This window comes from Bactrocera latifrons, unplaced genomic scaffold, assembly GCF_001853355.1.
Source record: "Bactrocera latifrons isolate USDA-ARS-PBARC rearing strain unplaced genomic scaffold, ASM185335v1 scaffold_50, whole genome shotgun sequence".
Taxonomy (NCBI): Eukaryota; Metazoa; Arthropoda; class Insecta; order Diptera; family Tephritidae; genus Bactrocera; species Bactrocera latifrons.
The window spans coordinates 353579-370614 of NW_017537157.1; the positions used below are offsets into that span (position 1 = coordinate 353579).

At 37.1% G+C, this 17036-nt stretch overlaps 1 protein-coding gene across 5 annotated transcripts in view; it reads left to right on the forward strand.

Annotated features, from left to right (window-relative positions):
- The first annotated feature begins 518 nt into the window (after positions 1–518).
- LOC108973834 overlaps positions 519–17036 on the forward strand; it is a 31675-nt gene continuing 15157 nt past the window's right edge. The window contains exons 1-3 of one of the 5 annotated variants that reach the window (XM_018941331.1): positions 519–822; positions 882–1067; positions 16565–16810. The gene's annotated coding sequence lies outside the window, so the exon portion shown is untranslated. Of the gene's footprint in view, positions 823–881; positions 1068–1208; positions 1268–1437; positions 1506–2267; positions 2403–15660; positions 16811–17036 lie in introns of those variants that run through there. The other 4 variants (XM_018941332.1, XM_018941328.1, XM_018941329.1 and 1 more) reach the window with 4 other exon arrangements.

Here is a 17036-nt window from a genome sequence, read left to right on the forward strand (position 1 = left end):
ATACGGAAAAGGGTTGCATTTTATATATATTTAAATATTAAGCATTTTATATAAAATGAAATTATTTTCAAAAATATAATATATAAATAAATTGCATTGGAAACAAATGACTAATTTGTTGTTGTAAAATTTTAGATACATATGTACATATATTAATATTATTTATCGGAGATTTTATAGTGTTCCTAACTTTTCATAATTTATTTTAATTTCGTTACTTTAGTAAATTTTGCTTAAAATTTGCTTAACAAAAATTGTTTTTATTTATTAAATGAATTACATTTTTTTTTTTAATAGTTTTATTGATGTGTCAGTTTATAAAATTCAAAATATTATTAAGCAGGGAAGTGCAACCCTTCATCCACTTCTTGCAGTAAATCTCGTCAGTTCCGCTTCAACTAACGAGTGAATCAGCAGTTCAGCGCCAGTCAATGGAACTCGTGAATTTACATTAGACGTAAAAATTATCTTAAAATAGTTACTTACTCCATTATAAACTAATTTAAAAATATCTTTTTAAACAATTATAAAAGTGAGATAAAAGTTTTTAAAAAGAATTTTTAATCAAAAAGTGGCTGCGCAAAAGGCAAACCAAGAACTTAACCTATAACGGCAGTGGAGCGCTAGTTAGGCGATGCTTACGATCGCACACACATGTGTAAATAGCTATGTGTGCATGCATGTATGTTTATATGCACGTATTGCCAAAAACAATAAGGGTGCGAATTCAGCGCGAAACTAGCGAGTGTGAGTAATTCAAGGAAAGAGAATTAGAGCTCTCAATATTTGTTGTATGAGCATAAATGACAACAACAATACCAAGTAAGCTAGTGACTTATTCTTTAAGTAGGCATTGCTAATGTATTTTTAAAATCAACTAGTTGATGAATATGGCTGACAGATGACATGATAATGAGACAAAGCAACAACAACTGGATAAATGGCTGAATGAAATTATGCGCTAGAAAGCTGATTAAGCGAAAGTAAGAAAGTGACAGTAAATTATTGCAGCTGCATTCGGGCACGAGTGAATTGCTTATGAGTAGAAAGGATCACAACAATGCCAAGTAAGTAACTGAATAATAGGAATGTACATATTTACTAGGTTAGTTAATATTAGTGTTAACGAAAGGAATAAAAAAAAAAACTAAAATTATTCGATTCGTGGAGAAAATGCAAATGAAAATTCTTTCGCGAACAAATTGTTGCTGTGATAAACTTTTAATAATTGATTATTTTTATTATGTGAATTGATGGAAATTAATAGGTATTCGAGAACAAAATTTTTGCCGCAATAAATTATTGATATGTGATATTTTAAGTGAGAAAAATTATTGGATGACAAACATGTTATTGAATAATCCGGTATAAATTTTCAACAATATATTGAGTTCGGATATAAAAATATAATTAAGTTTAAATTAATTGTTATCTACATCAGTGACGAGGTGTGAATTATTTTGATAAATTTCAATTACCTTTTTATACTAATTTTGCGAATTTCGGTAATTTCTCAGAATATTCTTAAGGAGTTACATGGGTTTCCTCGGGTAAAACAGCCTTTTTTGAACAATAAAAAAATGAAATATTTTATTAGAACTGTTGTTGTAACAAGCACATACTTTTAAGAAAGCAATTCCGAAATTCTAAAAAAAAAAGAATTTCAGTTACGACTCGATATAATCCAAAAAAAAGTCCTTGCATTTCAAACCCTGTTTAAAATTTCATGAAGATCGGTTGAGTAGTTCTCGATAAATCTTGCAAATCGACTTCGAAAACACATTTTTGAGAAAAACACATTAAAGACGGCGCACTTAGCGTAGCGAGCCTCGAGTACACAATTTCTCAAGGCTGTATCTCCGAAACTATTACTCAGATCAACTTTAAAATTTAGGACAATATTCCAAAACTCGATTTTTTGAAACCGGTAAGCCCATGTAACCCCTTAAACATTGAAAGTATAAAAATTTCGATTTTTTATTTATAGACTAGAAAATCACCTTAACATTTCGCCAAACTTTAGTGTTCCAGATCTGTAGATTATCAGCAGATCAATCAGATTAATGTAATAAATTATTAATCACAAAGTTTGTTTAAATAAAAAGTCACGAAACACGTTGGCATGCATTATGACTAATAAGTTGCCATGCGCCACTAAATATTCATGAAACCGCCACTACAAAGTACAAATAAATTCAGTTTATTTGTCAATTTTTTGTTGTTGTATAAATGTTAATGCATTCATAGCGGGCGAGTATGACAGCGGCTGCGCAGCAGACATCTTCGCGTTAAGACTCTTCTTTTTGTTGCTGTACCCAATGTCTTGGCAATTGCTGCGAAGCGACGGCACTGATGTCGGGTATTTGTACCGTAATTGCCAAACTAAATGTTGCCGCGACCAAGTAAGTGAGTGAGTACCAAGATGTTATATGCCCTGAAAGCTAACTGCAATTTTTAGGTGTGGAAAATCAACAGCAACAACAATATTCTTTCTGTGCTTGTTAGTATCGGTGTGACTGCGCGTCAGCCAAAATTAATGGAGATAAGCTCACATTTTTACATACACAAATGCATATTATGTACGAATTCATACAATGTTGAAGACTTGAATTACCAAATTACGAGAAAATACTTTGAATTTGGCTGCGGCTGTGTGCGCTGGCTCTAGAGACCCGCACACATAATCAACGACAGCACGATGACAGGTTACGCCATCTGTGGCTATGCGCTCGCATGACTGCCACTCCAGAATACCGCGCACAGCTACAAATCTCTTGATTTGCGCCAAAAGATAAAGAAATACCAGCCGCCTGACATTAGTCAATACATATATATATGTATTTATATATGCATATATTTAATTTTGTGTAGGTTTATTTTTGTATGCATCTCGAGGCGTACAAGCCCATCCAACTAGCTACACAATTGCGGTTAAATGCCAGCAAAGCTTTTGTATTAAATTTGTGAACGATAATTACAAGCTACATACAATTAATTTTTAATATTTTGGGTCAAAGGCAGGTGGTATAATCGGTGCGCCGGTCTATGGTCACGCCATTATTTTGTGTAATAACGGTATTATTGTGGTGGCTCAGCAAAATTTGCTTGCAGAAAATGAAATTTATGAAATTTGACAATTTCCTAGTCAAAGAAATGATTCGTGTATTGCGGCCATTTAGTTTACAAAAGGTTTTTTTCCCTTTTTGACAACACACACACATCCCGAAATGCATAGGTGTGTAGCCCGCTCAAATGCGGAACAAAAATTTTGCGTTTTTTATGTATTGAACCCCTACATTTCTTATTTCATGCCATATCAAGATGCCGTTGTTGTTGTTGTTGCAGTTGACTTTATTTCTTGCTTAGTTGTAAACAAGTCTAAGCGCCCGCAAATTACCTGACATAAATGGCTCGGTTTGTGCATAAAATATGTATGTACATATGTATATATGTGAGTGTCAGTGTTAGTGTGTTTGTGGCACAGTAACATATTATATTTACACCCACAACTTAATGCAGTCAATGCAAGTGCACGCGCCAAAATATGCGCCAAGCCCCCCAAACCATTATGCCACTCCGATGACTTTGCTGCCGCGACACACACACATACATAGATGCTTAGTAGTAGCATTGCTTACCTATGAGCCATGTGAGAATAATTTACGTTTGAAAACCTGAGTTTATTTACCCAAGGCCGTCCATCCGTTTGTCAGTAGATACGAGAACTAGTCCCTCCGTTTTTAAGTTATCGACCTGAAATTTTGCACACACTCTTTTCTGAACATGAAACTACTAATTTTCCGGAACCGTCGATATCTGATCACTATTTCATATAGGTTCGCTTAATCTGCTAAGCCAAAGAGCCATGCATAGACCAGTTTTAGTTCTTTGCGATAACAGATGGAGTTCAGTTGCTATGCTCATGAGGACTAGTCCTCCTTTAGGATACCTGCGCTTGACGTGAATTTTAACAGACTCTGTAGCCGCACTATCGATACCTCTTCTAGGGTATCATACCATGCTGACCCCAGATGCTTACAGCCTAGTCTTGCCAATGCGGGACAAGTACACAAGAGATGTTCCATTTCCGATCTGTCAGCCCCATTCAGCGCGCGTGTGTCGCCACTACACAGTAAACAGTCAGTTTCCGATCTCTCTTCTATCGAGTGCCAATAGGAATTTTGTGCACTTCCGTTCTACCTTGTTGTACATGAATTTTGCAGTTTTGCAGCCAGGTAATTTATTTCATCGATTTTGGATTTTCTTTACCATGCTTCTGTACAGATCGTCGCATAGACAATGCATGAGTTGCCCAATCTTGATCACCTTTTCGTACACCATTCTTGGCAATCACGTCTACTATTTCATTGCACTCGATGCCTTTGTGGCCTGGCACCTAGTGTAAGTGAAGTTGCTTACTTCTGGCAACACTTTCCTCTGCTTCCTTGCTTTCCAATAACCTTCTGGCGATGAGATTCAGATACGATGGATCCGGGCATTACACCAGTTACGATTAGTGACGTGTGCCTGGACTTGCCTTCGAGATGCTTCTATATTCCGACCGGCGCCTTGCACCTCGCTTTTGCCTACAAACTCTCCCTTCTTGGCTTCTTCCGACGTCCTCTCTTGTTGCCAGAGTTGGCACCCTTGGTCAAGGGAGCGAAGACGTCTTCTTCCTTTCTGCTTTTATGTTTGCAGTGCATTCTTGGTCTGAGTCTTCGTGGACTGTGGCACCCGTGCGCTATGACATATAGGTGACTGAATAATCGTAATCAAATGTTTGTAAGAAACGCAATATCTTCAAGATATTTGGCATGGATGATATCCAAGGTATCGGAGCAATTTTCGAAGAAATTCTTATGTTCGAACCACTATAGTCATACAACATACAATACGGAATCAAGTGCTTGCATGGAAAGCTTTTGTATTAGATGAGATAACTTTACGCAATTTAGCATAAGTTATTGTTCAAGGCAAGGGTTCAATAACGGAAGATATTATTTAGATCGTAACACAACATGCCACGTTATAGCGGCCTCTATTAGCCAAAACTTCCTTTTTTTTCCAAGTTTTTCCAAGTTAGTTCCTAAACTCTTCCCTTCTTAGTCAGTAAATAATTCAGACACTTGCCTTGTAATAGGTTGTCAAAAAATTCTTGCGGTATTTTTTTTTTTTTATAACGGTTTGATGACTCATGCCCAGCTCTTGACCGATGCTACGGCTGCTACTATGCCGGTCTCTTTCGACCGATTCAGCGATTTTATCGCAATTTTCGACGACAGGCCTTCCGGAGCGTGGCGCATCTTCGACCACCTCTACACCAGAACGAAAACGTTGAAACCATCGTTGTGCGGTGGAAATGGAAACTGTATCGGGTCCATAAACTGCACAAATTTTATTTTCGGCTTGAGATGCATTCTTGCCTTTATCGTAGTAGTGCTGTAAAATATGCCGTATTTTGTCTTTATTTTGCTCCATGTCTGCGACGCTATAACTCACGAACGATTTAAAAGAAACGCCAATCAATCAAACACGTGTTAGCTTCCCAAAAAGGTATAGCATGACCCGATGCAGCGAATAAAACTAGAACTATGCGTTCTCAGCGCCAACTAGCGAAAATACCGCAAGCCTTTTTTGACAAACTAATATATTCTTCGGTCAATCTATATAAAATCAATAAGAGAATTTGGATTGCAAGAGAGCAAGAATTAGTATTTGTTGCAACTCCACATTGTTTTAGGTCGACTAAATCTTTACAACTACTCTATATTTGGTTACCTTGCTTCACTATCTGCAGGACTCTTTCCCTCCTGCTACCAGATACTTGGTTTTATTCTCATTCTTTGCTCCATTTTCAAAACAATCTTTGCACGACATTTCTCTCTAACATAAATAGTTAGGCTAGCAATCCTCAGTAAGAAAACTGGAAGTAGTTGGCTGAAGGTCTAATTTTCGTACAGGGCAAACTCACACATACCACTGCATTCGATAAAAACGTGTTTGACCACAATTGTGCCACTGTTGCAACCACATTTTCAACCCGCAACTTGTGCACGCAAAAAAAAAACTTAAGAAAAAATGTCAAATGGTTATTGTATGAGCCATGCATAAACCATTAGACTCAGACTTTTTGCAGTTACCTAACTACAAACTGAGCTACAAATAACTATGTAAGCACATATAAACATTTTTATAGCATCTATATATTATTAACCGTTATGCAGGCGTATAAATTTGTCATTTTTTCAAAAGCAAACAATTTTGTGTTTGAAGTTAGACTTCAATTGCATAGGGGAATCTTATTGACGTGTACTGTACTTTAGTCGTTGTGGCAATTTTCTTGAAGGAATCAACAGTTTTTTATAAGGGTATACTGCAATTGTGTCAATCAAAGGAGTAGGAAATTTATCTGGAGCATATAAGCTGCAGCGAGTTAAGCGACAGTGGCTATGCTGCATGGATCGTGTCGTCCGAATGGATAAAAACACTCCAGCTCTGAGAGTATTCGACGCAATACCCACCGGGAAAACCCGAGAAAGATCTCCACTCCATTGGAAAGGACAGATGGGAAAGGACATGGCTATACTTGGATCTCCAATTGGCGTCAAACAGCAAAAAGGAAGAACGGTGTCCTCGCCAATAAAGCAGAAGATATAAGCATCTTTCAAACGAAAGTATTGTAAACAACACATAAAATATTATAGAAAAATGAGGCTTTAAGCATTTACAATTTCGTTGAAAAGGTTCAAAATTTATCAGAGAAAAACAAAAACTATTTGAGCAGAATACCGTACCCCGATATCTGGTCGATCTGCCGGTAAATATTATAGCTTTGATCAAAATTGAGAAGACAATTTTGACAAAAGAAAATCTTTAGAGAACTCAAAAGTTGTTCGCCTGAATAAATAAGGCAGGCAGATGAAACGAACTTAAATTTAAATTTAGGTTAGGTCAGATTAAAAGGTAGATCCTAACAGGGATTGTCTTAGATTCCACTTCGATCAGCCGGTCGGTTGTGGTAGCTGAAGCTTCTATAAAATTGGTCATAAATGCCCGAAGCGCTTTTAGCTCTTCACAAATTTGTTGAGGCGGCTAGTGTTAGTTTATCTCCTGGTGCGCCAATAGTTTGACTGTAAAAATGTTTAAACCTCAGTTTTGCAATGACAATGGATGAGAAATAGGTTAGATGTTTCAAACTCACGTTCTTCTATATAACTTTGGCAGTTTGCGTTCGGCTGGATTTTTGGTCTTACAGCATCAATGCCTATTGGACAGTATCCAGTTAAACTCCTACGATGTGGCAAGATGGAATTTGCTAAGGATTAGTAGCTCATTAGGTCTATCACATTTTACTCTAGGCCCGAAGAATGTCGCAGTCACGCAGAGGCTGTTCATCAATTAACCTGTACTCAGTGCACGAGAGGTCCATAGATTCAGTGCTCGAACGCAAAATTACAACTGAAATTCTGTATAGAGTCATAGGGCTCTTCCTATGATGCCAAAAAAAAAACACACAACGAGCATCGTTTTCACTTTGAATTTGCTCATTCACTAGCGGCCTCTTCCGCGCCCTCCAAAAAGGCCTGGTGCCACCGAAACACACCTGCCTGATCATATTAAACGTCTCTGTAGCAGATTTACTGAGTTTCACAGAGAATTTAATCGCGTACCTCTGCTCTAACGAATTTTCAGATTGCACGACTCACAGAAACACGTCACGCGAAAATATTTGTCCACACTCACCAGGTGCTGGGAGACAGCTTACTAGCCGCTCGTTAGCTAGGAATGCCCTCTGCCGAAGCCAGTCGGTACGCGGACGCTCCGAAGTATAGCCGCGGCGGAGGAAAATCAGTCCTATTACTTTCCGGACAAACCCTGTAGTGCTAACTGCTACTTTATCCACTTCTGCCTGAAATACACTACAGTATTCCAGTAGCCCAAAGCTATGCTTGACGGAGAGCTCTTTGCGGGAAACTCTTTCCCCAACCTTCCTTCCTAGCTCCGACACATCCGTGAAAAAGCTCACTTAGCTTTTTCTCCAGCGACTTCTCCCGACCACATATTCCTATATTTAAATTTATTTTCTATAAAAATTTTCAATCCGACAGCACTCACAAAAGCACTTCTTTTTGCACTACAAAAACTTGTTTACCTAAAAAACCATCCAAAGTCTCAATAGATAGCCAATTATTGAATACTTCAAATTGTAAATAAATCTTCCTGACAGCTTTCGCTGACATAAACTTCAAAATATTATCGAAAAATATCGAAGTGATTAATTATTTGTGCCAATTTGTAATACAAGGGTTAAGGTCAAAGCAATGAATGATGACAGCTGATTGCTCATTCTTCTGGCATTACCACCACACCAATTAAAAATACCTGCTATATGTCTCTATGTAAATATATATTGGTATGAAAATTTTTTTATAATTGTTTAATTACTTTTTCTGCAAATTGTGAAGAGAAAATTTTTCTGCAAAAATTATTATTATGGCGATGATGCAGAAGTATGCCAAAACATAGTTCAGATGACGGATGACAGATAGTGTACTGTGGGCAAAAAACAGTAATAGTTTGTTTTTTAATTTTGTGTGTCGAAACGTTGAGAACGTTGGAAAAGGCCTTTGACATGGACAAATGGATATCCTAAACCAACTCAGTGTAAACTTGTATAAATTAGACTACATTCCTCAATAGATACTTCCAGGTAAGGATACCCTAGATATCTAGACGAGAATGGAGCAGGGACATGATAGGGGAGGAAGATATCATCTCAGTCTATACCGAAGGGTCCAAAATGGACTGCGCAGTAGGCACGGGAGTATATTCCGATGATCTGAACATTTCTCTCTCTAGCTAGCAAAATGGTTTGAACGAGAAGGTGAAAGCTAGTGAAGCTAGAGCTAATTTTGAACGAAATACTGCAGAGCTGCACTTCTACTTCCCTCCTACCTATTACAAATATTTTATAGATTTTAAATGTATTTTTCGAGGGCATAGTCGGAGCTATAACCAGCCTAACTTTTTTATACATACATATGTACATATTTATATAGAAATATATGCCCCTACTGTTATATGTACATTTCAATTATGGTTTGACAATGTTATCGCCTCTGTTATTCAAAGTTCTGACAACTCTTAATCAATTAATAATTCAATGATTGTTGCTCCAAGAACTCCATTGCCGAACGAATTTTTTAATTGTTTTTCTATTTCCCATGATTGACGGCTTGAACGATTTGCGTTCGAATTTTATGCCTTTTTAGCAATTATTTTAAGCGATTGTAAACTAAATGATAGATGTGTAGTCGCTTTTTAGACTTCTTTCAAGGTTCTTTCGTCGTTAAGGTGTGTTAGTCGTTGGAAAGAAAAAGTGGAAAAATAATAAAATATTGGTTACGTCACTCTGCTCGTGCTAAAGATGTTTTATGCTTGGCCATGAAGAGCTTCAATGCAATAATTATTGGGAGAGTTCACCTACTTACTCGTAGTACAAATAAGTTGAACAAGAATTTACACGCGTTTTTTTTTTTGAGAATGTTATGGTTGTGCATGCTACTGTGTAAAAAGGGCAATCCAAGAGCAACTTTGCCAAATATACTTCAAGAAGTTGTCTTACTGATCATAGTGGCACATATTATATTTTTATACTCTCGCAACAATGTTGCTAAAGAGAGTATTATAGTTTTGTTCACATAACGGTTGTTTGTAAGTCCTAAAACTAAAAGAGTCAGATATAGGGTTATATATAAAAGTGATCAGGGTGACGAGTAGAGTTGAAATCCGGATGTCTGACTGTCCGTCCGTCCGTCTGTCCGTACAAGCTGTAACTTGAGTAAAAATTGAGATATCACGATGAAACTTGGTACACGTATTTCCTGGCTCCATAAGAAGGTTATGTTCAAAGATGGGCAAAAGCGGCCCACTGCCACGCCCAAAAAATGGCGAAAAGCGAAAACCTACAAAGTGTCATAACTAAACCATAAATAAGGATATTAAAGTGAAATTTGGCACAAAGGATCGCATTAGGGAGGGGCATATTTGGACGTAATTATTTTGGAAAAAAGACTAAGTTTTTTGTACATATCTCGAAAACTACTATAGCTATGTCAACCAAACCAAACAGAGTTGTTTCATTCAGGCATTTCCATATACAGTTCAAAAATGGAAGAAATCGGATAATAACCACGCCCACCTCCCATACAAAGGTTATGTTGAAAATCACTAAAAGTGCGTTAACCGACTAACAGAAAACGTCAGAAACACTAAACGTCAGAAGAAATGGCAGAAGGAAGCTGCATCTAGGCTTTTTCTAAAAATTGAAAATGGGCGTGGCGTCACCCACTTATGGACCAAAAACCATATCTCAGGATCTGCTCGACTGATTTCAATTAAATTCGGTATATAATATTTTCTTAACACCCTGATGACATGTACCAAATATGGGTGAAATCGGTTCACAACCACGCCTGAAATCTCGATTATCACTTTATCATGCGAGAGTATAAAATGTTCGGTGACACCCGAACTTAGCCCTTCCTTACTTGTTAATTAATTGTATTAAGACGCAATAATAACTTGTGATTGATAGTTTCGAGCTTCTTTTAGAACTTATGGATTATACGTATCCCTAGAAAGAATAATCCGAATGAATACTAGTCAAACTGTTATTAACACAAGTTTACTTAAACTATTGAATACGAAATCTCCAAACTCATTGTCATACTTTCCAATACCTCTCTCGCGGAATCCAAGTTCAAAGTATACAGAAAAGATCGAAGGTGCTTAACGCGTGTTTAATTCTTTATTGAAAACAATGATATCACACTGTTTTCAAAGTAAAAGGTGCACAATATTAGTTTTGGCCATCTGAAGTTAAAAGATTTCGAATCCACCATTTTGTGGATTCCATCCCGAAAGAACTGCGCTGACTTGGCGACCAATAATGACTCAAGCCAATTTTTGATATCCTGTTTACATGTGAACCGAACCGGTTAAGTCGTTCTGCATGGACCGAAACAAATTGTAGTTAGAAGAAGCAAGATCCGAACTATAAATCTGAATTATAAAATTTCTCATCCGCTGTTTTCCGAATAGTTTTAACCGGTCTTGCAACATGAAGCAGAGCTTTGTGGTGAAAAAATTATTGCCTTGTGTCTCATCACAATTTTTAGGTGTTTTTCGGTAATCGCTCACTTCAATTTCATGAGTTGTTGTCGGTAGAGCCCTCCGTCAACGATTTGAAATGGTTTTCGAAAACTCTTATTACAGCACGCCTTTCTGAAATCACCAAATACAGAGTATAACCTTGGCGTAATGAATATTCGTCTTTCTCGTTGCTTTGTGGGCTTGTCCGGCTTTACATATAAATTTTTGCTTCTAAAATGATCATAATGGAACCATTTTTCATCATCAGTCACAACCCGATGCTAGAACAAGTACTTTTAACCTTGTATGCCTCTACATTTCTAAAATTCTAATTATTTCAAAGTTTTTTGACTTCATTTCATAATTTCCTTACTTTTAAACGTTTTTAAATGGCTACTTAAGTAACCCTCAAATTTTCTGTGAGCTTTTCTTGCGCTTGGCAAAAATCTTCACTGAGTACTGTTTTCAGTTCGACATCTTCAAACTATAACTCTATACTATAACTTTTGCTAACAGGTGCTACTTCGGACTGAGTAGGCAATTATGAAATAAAGTCCTCTCTTGAGGAACAAAAACAGCACTCTATGAATCCCTCATTATTTCCGTCCTGCTATATGGTGAACGATGACAACATCTGTCGACGTTACGAGTTTTCGAGAGGAAGGTTCTGCGGACGATTTATGGTTCTTTCCGTTTTGGCAACTGCGAATATCGCTTTTTGAAACGATGAGCTCTACGAATTATACGATGACATTGACATAGTACTGCAACTCTGAAAGTATTCGCCGCAGTACCCGCCGGGTGAGTCAGAGAAAGACTTCTACTCCGTTGGAGAAATCAGGGGAAAATGAACCTGGCTGCACGGGGTATCCTGAATTTGTGCCAAATTGCTAAAAAATGAAACGATTTGCGCACTGTCCAAAAAAAGTGGAATTGGAATAAGTTGCGATATATTTTGACAAATATAGAGCCAACATACATACATATAATATATACCGCTATGAACAAAAAATAGTAAGACTTTGTCCACAATCTTAAAATCCTTAATTTATTATAAAAAAATCAATATAGTGCTCCTGAAAGTAATCACTCTTGACCTCACTCCACTTGAGCCAACGTTTTTTCCAAACGGCGAAACAATTGTTAAAGTCAATTTCCAGAATAGTCTTTTTTAGAGATTCACATTTAACGTCTTCAATTGACTCAAAACGATTTCCCCGTAGCGGTCGTTTGAGTATACTGAAGAGCCAGGAGTCACACGAAGCTAAACTTGGCGAATACGGTGGTTGCGGCACGAAGAATCCATGCAGTATGCGACAGCGCATTATCGTGGTACAAAAACCCATTTGTTGTCGGCCCATAACTCTGGTCTTCTTTTACGATAGCTTCGCGCAAACGACGCAGCACACTCAAATAGTATTTATTGTTGAAAGCTTGGCTGTACGGAAGTTTTATGACATCCTGTTTCACAGGCATTAATGCGTCGGTCGCTGTTTTCGGAAAAAGGAGTGATTTTAGAACCAATCGTGCTTTCACTTTTCTTAGGCCCAAGTGATCTTTCACAATTGTTTTCACTGATCCTTTCGAAATTCCAACGATGTCAGTAAGATCGCTGATTGTTAATCGTCGATTCTCAAGCACCAAGTCATTTATTTTATTGGCATAGAAAGACAAGCGTATACTAAGCACTAGTGATAATTTTGCTGTGACATAAAGTACTGTTATCACTGGCACTCATAACAACGTAGAAAAAACAAAAATTTTCAACGAAAGGGGTTTCGCGCGAAATTTAAGTTCAAAAAGTCTAACTTTTTTTTTTCCCACAATACAATACATACATACATTATCAATACCATTTTACTCTTAATTTTATGAATCGTTGTTGCATTTAACATAAACATAATTAAAAGTTACACTTCAATTAGCCTTTGACCTTTAAAGTTTTGGGCAAACAATGTCTCGAAAGTATTAAAAAGGCACCACAACTATAAAAAAAGATAGTAAAGGTCACCGCAAAATTATAATGGAAACCTCTAATAATGCATTACTATAATTTGGGCTAAGGAGCTGTATTTAACGGTAATTAGTGGCAAACAAAGTCAGAGATAAGCATCAGTTTTAATGGTCAAAACCAATGAACCGTTATAATTCAATTAAATCTATTGAAAACCTTATCAAATATTTAATTTCTCAAGCAACCAGCCAATCAAGTTCCAACCAACACACACGAACGCGTAAATAATGAAATAAAATATATACATAAGTATGTGTGTGTGTCAATTAATTTCAGCTATGCGCATGCGTCAATCAGTACACAACAAGCGCATAAATGCCGATTAAAAAGCGCTAGTGTATATAATTACAAGCTGCAGTGATACAATGGCGCGATGTCATGAAAAAATGCTCAGAAATATTTACTTTTGTTTGATGCTGTGGATATTGTATACACTTATGTATAAATGTATGTATGTATGTATGTTTATGTGTATATATGCTGAATTAGGGATCGACCTAACACAATGCACCAGTAAACCACATTCAATATGCATTTGTTGGTAGCTCAGCTGTCCGGTTGTTTTGGTATTCCAAGCCGAAGCGCCTATTCGAAGCGGCTGCGCTGTGTGGTGAGCATATAAAATTAGAAGTGTTCGAGGTAAGACTCAGCAGCTTGAGAGCGTTTGCTGCACTTGTGCTTGTAGTTGCTCCCATGGCGCCAAGCTCACTGTAACGAAGCTGCGTTTTTATACCACTTGCGGAAATATATTTTGAAGCTTGTTTAGTCTAGTTGGAATAAAAAACTGAATTAACTTGACAATGTTTTTAAATTTATTTAGGAAAAGTGGAAGTCGATTTTGCCAAAATACAATATATTTTCGCGTATTAGAAGCGAAGGTTTTGTACTGGTGTGGTTCGGCGGGGTAGTTCGGCGTATAAAGGGTGATCAAYTTCAAGGTTTTTTTACTTTTTTAAGGAAAAAAATACAGAACCTTTAAATTTAATGGGGAATATTTATTATCATTCGAAATACGCACGTTGAATCCAATGTGAATGACACGCGTAATGTTTTGCTCCAAGGGTTGAATCGATGCGGGTTGTCCGCATATACTTTAGACTATACTTATCCCTACAGGAAAAAGTTTAACGGTGTGATATCACACGATCTTTTCGGCCAATTGACCGACCCAAACCATGACCATGTCGCCGAGATCACGAACTTACATATATTTCACCGATGATTCCACTTCCTACAAATCACACTTTCTTCGTATACATTATCAGCTATGGCTGCTATATTTTCTTCACTGGGTACTGAACATGGTGTATTCCATCGAATATTATTCAGTAATGAATGCTGGGTCTCAAGATTGGTGATGGTGTCGCGAATAGTACGCTTAGTAGACCATGAAAGCTTTAACCTACCCCTAAAATAAAGCTTTAAAGAAAAACAGGATGAATGGTTTTTTCGGCAATATAAATTTATTTTATTCAAAATAGTCTCCTTTCTGCTTGAATATAAGGTCCAGAAGCATGTCGAAGGAGTGTTTTAGCTCGTTGGCCGGTATGGCCGCCAGTATGCCGGTGGAAGCCTTTTGAATGGCCTCTATGTCTGCATAACGCTTCCTTTCATGGGCAAATGCATTTTTCCGAAAAGCAAGAAGTCGCACGATGCCATATCAGGTGAACACGAGGAGTGGTTAAGTGTGATTTTTGGTGAAATAATCGGTCAAATGATGTTCTTTAAATGTTGGATTCTGAGCAATTTTTGGTCATCAGTCAATTCGTGCCGAACAAACCGTGCACGCATCTTTCGTGAGCCCAAATGTTCGGTCAAAATGCTATAAATCGATGTTTTGGAGATGTTCAATTCCATTTCCATGAATTTCAATGATGATTTCGGCTGATTTTCGATGGAATTTCCGGTGATCACGGATTTTGATTGGCCCACCTGTGGATCGTTATTTATGTCCTCACGACCACTTTGAAAACGTTGAAACCATTCGTGCACTCTGCTACGGGATAGGCAATCATCGCCATAAACCCCTTCCGACCGGTCAATCTGTCAACAAAGAATACTATTTGAGTGTTATGCGCCGATTGCGTGAAGCTATTAGTAGAAAGAAGCCGGAGTTATGTGCCGACAACTCCTGGTTTTTACATCACGTTAGCGCTCCGTTAAGATTTTCGCCAAAATTTCAAACAATATTGGGCCGCAATGCCCGTATTCGTCTGATTTAGCTTCGTGCCACTTCTTGCTATTCAGCAAACTCAAACGACAGCCCCGGGGAAACCACTTTGAAACAATTGAAGACATTTAAAGTGAATCGCTACGTGCATTGAAGGCTTTTCCTTTGGCACAAGTGTATTGGCGATAAAGGGCATTACTTTGACAGGACCCAATTAGATTTTGAACAATAAATTAATATTTTAAAATTATGAACAAAGCCAGCATTTTTTAAATATTTACTTTTCCTTATATTCTCATTCTTAAACTTCTTCAAATTCCAGAGCAGCTCTAACATAGCTTGCCACGGCTGTAATAAATAAATAAACCAAAAGCTTAAGAACAATCTAAAACCAAGCAATATGTAAAGACTAGAGGCCTTCCATTTCCTCAGAAACCTGTCGTATTATCTATAAATATTCATATTGTGCAAAATCTCGTGAATGGTATTAACCCATGCATACAAGTTTCCTCTCTTTTACCACAAGCATCTCTGCACTTTGTAAAGAATGAAAACGAAACTGAAAGCCAAACCGAATAAAATCGAAGTCAAGATTAAAACTGAAACTGAAATTGAAATTGAAGCTCAGCTCAGTCAGTGCTGCAGCTGACTACTGAGACTCGACTTGAACGGTTCGACGACTAACTACAGCGCGCTCGCTCTGACGGTTGTGTGAAGTGTGTGCAAAGCGTAAGTCTGGCTGAAGGCAAAGTTGAAGCCGCTGTTAAAAGTGAAGTTGTAGTGCGGATATTGTAAATATATGTACACACGTAGAAAATAATAATAAATAGCTGCTGAGCAATCAGTTATGTGAACCTGCTACCAAACAACAGCACACGTGTGTGTGTGTGTGTGTGTGAGTCTGCATTTGCTCAGAAGAACGCCACAAAAATGCGGTGAGATATTCATGCCTCCACTTTAGTCAAATTTGTTTGGCTTGGCGCTTATGGGTTTAGTCGCACGTTTGCAGGCGCAGCGCGCAAACGCAACGGTTTTACATAGAAAATAATTGTACAAGGTGTTAGTGAACTCAAGTGGAATTTATCAAATTTTAATTGAAAATTTAAAAAAAAATATTCAAATGTGACTGAGAAATTAATTAATTGAAGCAATTGTGCAGTGTATTACTTAATTCGCATTAATCTGTGGAGAAATAATAAAAATAAAGATATAAAAATTACCGTTAGTTACCAGTGGCCCTCTAAAAAAAACAACATCAAAAAGTTTAACCTGAGATTATAAAAAATCAAAGTACCCACGCTACGATTCACCAATGTAAACTCATTCATAACGAAAATGGGAAAATAAGCCAAGCAAGTGTGAGACCCTAAAAAGCCGTGCTTCGCTGCCGCAACAACAGCAATAACCTGCAGAGACTTTCAATGGGAAAACAATTAAAATTTGCATTCATTAAGTGGTGGAAAAAATTGCAGGTGAGCAAAAAAGTGTAGTAAATATGTATACATGTATGCACATAAATATGTGCAACGCTGTGTAAGGAATTCAGTTTGAATTGTGTTGACACCGTACTTGTTGCAAGAATGTCATTAGAAGAAATATACAAAAAAATAAAAAACCGAAAAATAAAAATTCGTTTTTAAATGTGAAAACATTAAAAAAATATTAAAAATTAAAAACAAAAATTATTTAAAAATTAAT